Below are 7,385 nucleotides of genomic sequence, written 5' to 3'. Positions count from 1 at the left end.
CTGGCAGGGAAAGCGTACATGGAACGACATAACCAAGTGGCGGGCATAGTGTACAGGAACATCTGTACCGAATATGGTACAGATGCCCCGAGGTCAAAGTGGGGAACACCCCCAAAGGTGGTGGAGAATGACCGAGCTAAGATCCTGTGGGACTTCCAGATCCAGACAGACAAGATGGTAATGGCGAACCAACCGGACATTGTGGTGGTGGATAAAGAACAGAGGAAAGCCGTTGTGGTGGATGTAGCAATACCAAGTGACTACAACATCAGGAAAAAGGAGCACGAGAAACTGGAGAAATACCAGGGCCTCAGAGAGGAACTGGAGAAGGCCTGGAAGGTGAAGACCACAGTGGTACCTGTGGTCATCGGGGCCCTCGGGGCAGTCACCCCCAAACTGGAGCAGTGGCTCAAACAGATCCCAGGAACAACATCAGACATCTCAGTCCAGAAATGTGCAGTTCTAGGCACAGCCAAGATACTGCGCAGAACCCTCAAGCTCCCAGGCCTCTGGTAGAGGACCCGAGCTCAGAGGATGAAAGAGACCACCCGCGGAGGGTGAGAAGGGAATTTTTAATATATATATATATATATATATATATATATATATATATATATATATATATATATATATATATATATATATATATATATATATATATATATATATATATAAATTTAATCATAATGGGTTCTGTGTGTAGTTTGTCCTTGTATATTGTTTAAACTGTTATCGTGATAAATGTCTGGCTATGTTTAATTTTACAACTGTTAACTTTTCAGTGGGAACCAGTTTGCTTAGGGTTATTTATTGTATTTTATTTAATGTATAGCGGCAGAAAAAGCTGGACTAATGTTGACCACCAACTTTATTTTGTTTCGTGTTAAGCATGTTTTAAGTTTTGATGCAATGTAATGTTTCAGTTATCAATTGTGGGTCTTTGAATTTTGCGATTTTATTTTCTGTACTATACTCTAATATATTATGTTAAACATGAGCTGAGTTATGTGGATTAATTATGTGAATTTATGTTAAATACTACATTACAATCACAGTGACTGTGGGGCAGAAGAACTACCAACTTGATTTTTCTGTTAGAATAAATACAGTGAGTGTTTCTGTTGTGAAATCAACCTACTGGACCTGAGACGAACAAAGAAGGGCTACTTTGTAAATGAACACACTTTTCAGAAATCTGACAAGTCTGTTTAAAACATATTTGTAAGTGATCTTATGCAATATACTAATTTTCCGAGGCTGAATTTTGTGGTTATTTTCTGTAAGCCTTAATAAGCATCAAACTTACAAGAAATAAATGTTTTAGATAGTTTTGTGTATGGTTTAATTACCACAATAAAGAGCCACTTTTACATCGCAGCTCATTGTAAAACAAAACATGCCAGGTCTCACCCGCCCTAACTCAATGAAAAAGAAAAAAAGGAAGAAAAAAAAAACAATAACAAAACTTTGCTGGCCAGCACATACTATCGTAGCGTGGGAGAAGTAGACCAACAAGCGCTATAGGTCTGAGGATCTGTTTCACTGCTGCTGAGCCAGGACTCTTACAGCTGCAAGGGGGCTGAGCCTTGGGCTGGATATAAATGCTTTCAAACTGAGCGAAGACCAGAACAGTGCAACGTTGATGTGAGTAATACCTTTCGTGAAGAAACGGATGATCTGGTGCGATGATCTAAACCCCTCTAAAACGGGGAGCAGAAGGGCGCATCTTAAGTCAGTCACAGACGGACTTCCTCATATGACTCCAGTGGCTGTTTATGGACTTTAGTGAGCTGCTGCGCCTGGGAATCTCTGAAGGCTCTTCTCACAGAGCTGTTGAGACTGGCTGAAACGGCGCAGTCATGCTGGCCCTGTTCTGCTTCATGGACTAAGGACCTCCACAGATGTTCCCAAAATGTGTTGGAGAGGAAGGGAAGCATGGTTGCTTCAACCTGTACATAATTTTATTTGAGGAATCATCTGTTTCACACCCTGGGACTCAAATAAAAAGAAAGGTAACATCCGCGGACTGTCACTAATTTACAATCAATTGTGGTGTTGAGGACAAGACGTCGTTACGTTCAGTTCGCAGCTGCGGTTGTAGTTTAATTTAAGGGACCCTGGTTAGCTGTTGTCTGATGCGCTACATGTTTTATGTTGCGGACTTCGGCATACGTGTGGACTTTTTTCAAGGAAATTCTGAAACATTTTTATGTCAGCTGAGAAAATATCTCCACCAACGTTGTGTTACGTAGAAGGCCTGCCCGGTGGTTCAGGCTTATGCTGTGCCAACGTAGCGTAGTTAGCATCGCGGTTAGCTAACGCACAACGGTCGCCTCGTATTTTCCTCCTTTTTATTATTCCAGACTAATATTTGTATATCACACAGACATAGTAATAATGGACATAGTGAGACACGACACTTGAAATAAGTGTCTTTGTTATGACTTAAAAATAACTGCTTCGTTTTGTTAGACCATAAAGTTCCCGTTATGTTTGCTTGTGCTAACGGACTCGGAATGTTTTTGTCAGGTAAATGACTGAGACTTCGTTATGACTTAAACTGTAAAGTTTCTGAAGACCCAAACATTGTGTGGGAACTGTCATTGTGGTTAAACTGAACAACGATGTGGCTGTTTTTCGATAAATCTTTTTATTTTTTCCTTCGTTCCTTCGGAAATCACCTCATAAACGGGACATTTAAGTATTCTTTACAAGAAAAGGGTACGTTAAAAGAAAAAAATGTGTGTAGAAGTATATACACACACACAAGTAAAATATTAGAATTTTGACATTGCCTATAAAAAAAGCAGCAAAATGCTTTTTCTTTTATTACTGACCCAAGAGTTGATAACTATATTTTCAGTTTCTGTGGATCTCATTTTTGTATTAGTGTTTGAACAGCTGATGGGCATAGAACCTAAATGTTATCTCCACTGAACATGGATTACAAAGGTCTCTGACCCCAATGTTTTAGATCAGAGGTTCCCAAACCTTTCAGATTTTCTGTATTTACAAAAGATTTAAAACAAAAATGCTTTAACACTTGGCTAAACATGAGTTAACACGTTTAGCCAAGTCATACAATTTCCTGTTGATGCTAAAATAATATAAAATGATGGTTAAAATTGTTTTTTTTTTTTATTGAATCAGGAAATTTGCTCTCATGAGGAATAATATTTAATTCATTAGGTAACTATGTAAACTGGTTGGTAGAACTTCATTCAGCTCCCTAACAGACACATTTTCTGCTTCTTTGTGAATGTTCTGCCTTTTAGTGTGTAGAGTGAGTTACTTTCCCTTGTAATAAGCCATGTTTGCGACTTTAGAATACATCCTTACCCCTCTGACAACTTCAAAGAATATTGAGCTTGGATTATTTTCAAATAAAACAAGTGAAATCCTGAATAAGCTATAAACAAATAAATTATGTGAACTTGACTGTCAGATTAAGCATGCTTGCAAATCAGATCAGTTATTTTTTGTTCTATAGGTGCATTCAAGAAACATTAATAGACCATTTGGGTAATGCAAAAATTCTACTTCTCTTTAGGTAAATTAATTATATCATTGGATTAAAACATTTTCAATAGATGCCAACTATGGGGAAAAACTATCTAATGCCTGATATTCAGGGTATGTATTTGACGTTAACCTGGGAAAATCTTGGAAAGTTTTACCAAAGGGAGAGAGCAGGTTGTTGCATAATCACTACTGGAGCCAAAGACTCACTGATGATTTAAAGTTATGTAATGGTAATGGGGATCCGGGTTATTGTTTTTCAGTTAGGGCTGTCATTTTTCTGATGGCTAATCCTGAAAAAGCAATTATGTCTTCTTTCTCATAGTCGGAGCAGGAGGAGCTGGTTGCAAGTCTTAGGGCAGCAGGTGTTTATCAGTCATCTTGGATCTGTTTTTCGATTTGATCTTCATGTGAGAGAATGCAGACTCTCACAAATGAGTGCATCCAAAAAAGGAAAAAGTTTAAAGCCAAATTTCTGAGTGTATTTTTCTAATGGCTTCCAGAGGTGTTGGGTCAGACCAGATGTGATAATGGATTTGATTTAGTCATTTGAGTGTTGGCATCTTATTTTCAACAGCAGACCTGTCCAGGTTGAGAAGTGTTGTTATTTTGGAGCTGATCTTATCAATATCAATATTGTTGCTCTGCTGTGCAATGACAATACATCTATTATTTTTTTAAGTTTCTTTGTCAGCGTGCTGCTTATTTTTTAAAAATAAAATTTCAGATTTTTGTGTAATTTTTGTCCAGTTTGAAATAAAAAAAACATGCTTTTTTTGTTACAGGTTAATTTTCTAAGCTACATAAAAGTAATTGGGAATGCACATATATGAAAATTTGGATCAATATTGATGGTGCTGCTATGGCAGAATTTACCAATATTTTATATATATATATATATATATATATATATATATATATATATATCAGTGACGTGTGGTGAGGTTCATGGCTGGTGAGGCACCGACTTAATTATAATCAGATTTACAAATCGAGACCCCCTGCATCTAATAAGATGTTTACGTAAGGAAATTTTGCGCATGCGTACAATGCTGGAGGGCAAAAAGGCTATTCCTTTACATGCCATCCATAGCCGCGCCGCCGCCGCAGAATAATTCCGTTATCTCAATCAAACTTAGACATGTAGATATTAATTTAGTGCTGTGCTTAACAGCAAAGGGAGAAACAACTCAAAACCACGTCTTTCTCGCTCTCTGTGTCAGCGCAGCTACTGTATAGCTAGCTCGCTGTTACTGTCTCTTACTCTGCAGTTGTGGAGTCACAATGTCTGGGATCATGAGCGCCCCCAGCGATGAGGCACGAGAACTGCCTACCTCACCTCGAATCTGTTCTCTGCCGTTTCTGATCGCTCCTTAGCACACGAAACACGATACACACACGGTTGGTGACAATAAAAACACAGTACATTAAATACATAAGCTAAATTATTTAAAATCAGTTCATACATTAAAGGTTTTTAACCATTTTATTGGCGACTTACAGACAGGAGGAGCATGCTCTAATAGAATGGCAACCGGTGCAGTTAGCGAGAGTGCGCAATCCCAGGTGAGGCTCAGCTCGCTGTGAATATATATATATATATATATATATATATATATATATATATATATATATATATATATATATATATATATATAAATTTCGATTTAATCATATAAATAGATTTTTTTGATTACTAAAATAATTATTTACAGTAACCCCACTTTGATATAAATTTTTTTAACTTTGGTATTTTTTTTTTTTAAGATGGTAAATGGATGATTTAGTACAGACTTTGTAAAAATGTAGGTCTAGCTCCATATCTAAACCTACATTTCTTCCATGGACTACAGCTGCTGGTCTCATTGAGTGAATTGTTGATCTTAGTGTTCTTTCTTTCGTCTTGCGTCTGCAAGAAGCTGCACTAAACGATTAAGGACCTGTGGTTATATGGTGGGATGGGTCCGCAGGTGATGTCTGTGGTGATCGCTATCTGAGTTCTGTTCATGTTTAATTCAATTTTGTGTAGAACTTCATCTGAAGCAAAGTCTGACAGAGGGAAAAAATATTTATGGTATTCTAGAATGCTGTGTAGGATATAAAAGTTTTTGCATTTCTTTCATTTTCATTATCTTTGGTTACACTTGGATAAATGTTGCATGTAGTTATTGCTGTTTTAATTCTTCACACATGCCAGGGCTGGCTTTCAAGAGTCAACAGTCTGATAGTCAGATGACTTTTAGCCTATCAACAGTTTGCCACCATTTAATTTACCTGAATAAATATTGGTTCTTGGTTTAGGTAGTGTTGCCCGATGTTTTACATTTTACCAAGAACTTTAACAATTCCATGACTTAAGTTTTTATATAACTTATGAAATTTAGTATTTTTAGCAGGCCTTTTTAAGTTTGAGAAATTAGTTGTGCTTGGGGTGAACTTTATTCAACAGTTTTTGTGTTGGTGGCTTTATGGAAACTAATACATTTTATTGAAGTTGCATGACAGAAGTGCCATGCCTCCTGTTGGACCTAGTTTGTTGCTCGCCCATAGAGTCAGCTGGTGGTTTATTTTATTTGAGCCATTTTGTTTTATAAACCATAGCTTGGACAGCTTTCTATTATTGCTATCCTGATTTGATACACAAAGGACTCCTGTTGTCACCATATCTGTGATCTCTGTCCCGTTCACTTTTTTCCATTGATAACCTGTTTATCCAAGCTGTCTTTAAATGCAACATAAGATGTTTGCACCAGGTTTACACCCGTGTGGCAGACAGAGAGTTGCAGCTATGCATTGGAAGCCAGAGCTGCTACCGGTGTGCGTGTTAGTCATGGCAGCAAACCAGCAAAAGGCACAACATTTTCCAAACAAACCAAGCAAGTTGAGTAATGCTGCAGGCTGCAGCTAACGTTGGCTAAATCACTAGTTAATCCATGCCAAAATAAGAGGTGCACCAATTGAGTTTTTTGCCGATCACCAATCTTTAAAACGCATGACCAGCCAATTCTGATTTTGGCCGATACTGACTTTTTTTTTTTCTGTCTGAAACGTTGCTAAATATATGAAGAAAGTCCCTGAGCTGGTAACAGTGGGGAGACTGTTGTTAACTGCAAATGTGACCTGGTGGGTGGGTCAGTCAGTCAAACTTCTCTTGCTGCAGAGTTAAAAAGGACAGTGGGTGATTTAGATAAAATCGGTTGATAATATTGGCTTCACATGCAAGTATCGTCCGATCACCAATCTTCCAAAATGAACTAAATCAGGGCTGTTTTATCAGCGCAGCCCTAATGCCAATATGTCACATTAAGCTTCTAAACAAGAATAGGCTACTAATTTTATGTTCAGAGGTGAGTAGTACTGGTTGTATTTTCTTGAGTAACCTTTTGGGGAATATGGTACTTTTAGGAGAATTTTAATGCACTGTACACTTTACTGTTACTTGAGTATTATGAACTATTACTACTATTGAGTAGAATTTCTGGATCCTCCAATACAAGTAACTTCAATGAAAGAACATACATGCAGTCCTATTTAGTTTTTCTAAATCAAATAGGAAATGTTAACATTTTCTAATATTAAATCAGACTTTTTGTTCAGTTACTCAGTAATTGAGTAGGTTTTATACCAAATAGTTTTTTACTCTTGAGTAAAAATAGCTTTACAAGAAATTATTTAAGTAAAAATATGTTGAAGTAGAGCTACTCTTGAGTACAAGTTTTGACTCTTCTGTGCTCCTCTGCCTATGATGCATCCCTTGCTGGTTATTTAAAGTCACAAATAAACCCAATCCTCTTTTCTTGCTGTATTGAAGTTGTGCTAACTTTTGTGTTTCACATATATTAAAATAATTATTTGTCACAATAGAC

The 7,385-nt window shown here is 37.1% G+C and overlaps 1 protein-coding gene across 5 annotated transcripts in view; it reads left to right on the top strand.

Moving 5' to 3' along the window:
• Positions 1-790: 790 nt before the first annotated feature.
• st3gal3b (ST3 beta-galactoside alpha-2,3-sialyltransferase 3b) overlaps positions 791-7,385 on the top strand; it is a 68,588-nt gene continuing 61,993 nt past the window's right edge. For 2 of the 5 annotated variants that reach the window (XM_015012260.2, XM_015012253.2), the window contains exon 1: positions 791-2,012. The gene's annotated coding sequence lies outside the window, so the exon portion shown is untranslated. The remainder of the gene's footprint in view (positions 2,013-7,385) is intronic. The other 3 variants (XM_088014961.1, XM_088014962.1, XM_015012259.2) reach the window with 2 other exon arrangements.

This window comes from Poecilia mexicana, unplaced genomic scaffold (assembly GCF_051168715.1).
Source record: "Poecilia mexicana isolate PSO_F unplaced genomic scaffold, ASM5116871v1 scaffold_17, whole genome shotgun sequence".
Taxonomy (NCBI): Eukaryota; Metazoa; Chordata; class Actinopteri; order Cyprinodontiformes; family Poeciliidae; genus Poecilia; species Poecilia mexicana.
The sequence above is the reverse complement of the archived record's forward strand: the minus strand, read 5'-3'. Positions and strand labels throughout refer to the sequence as shown.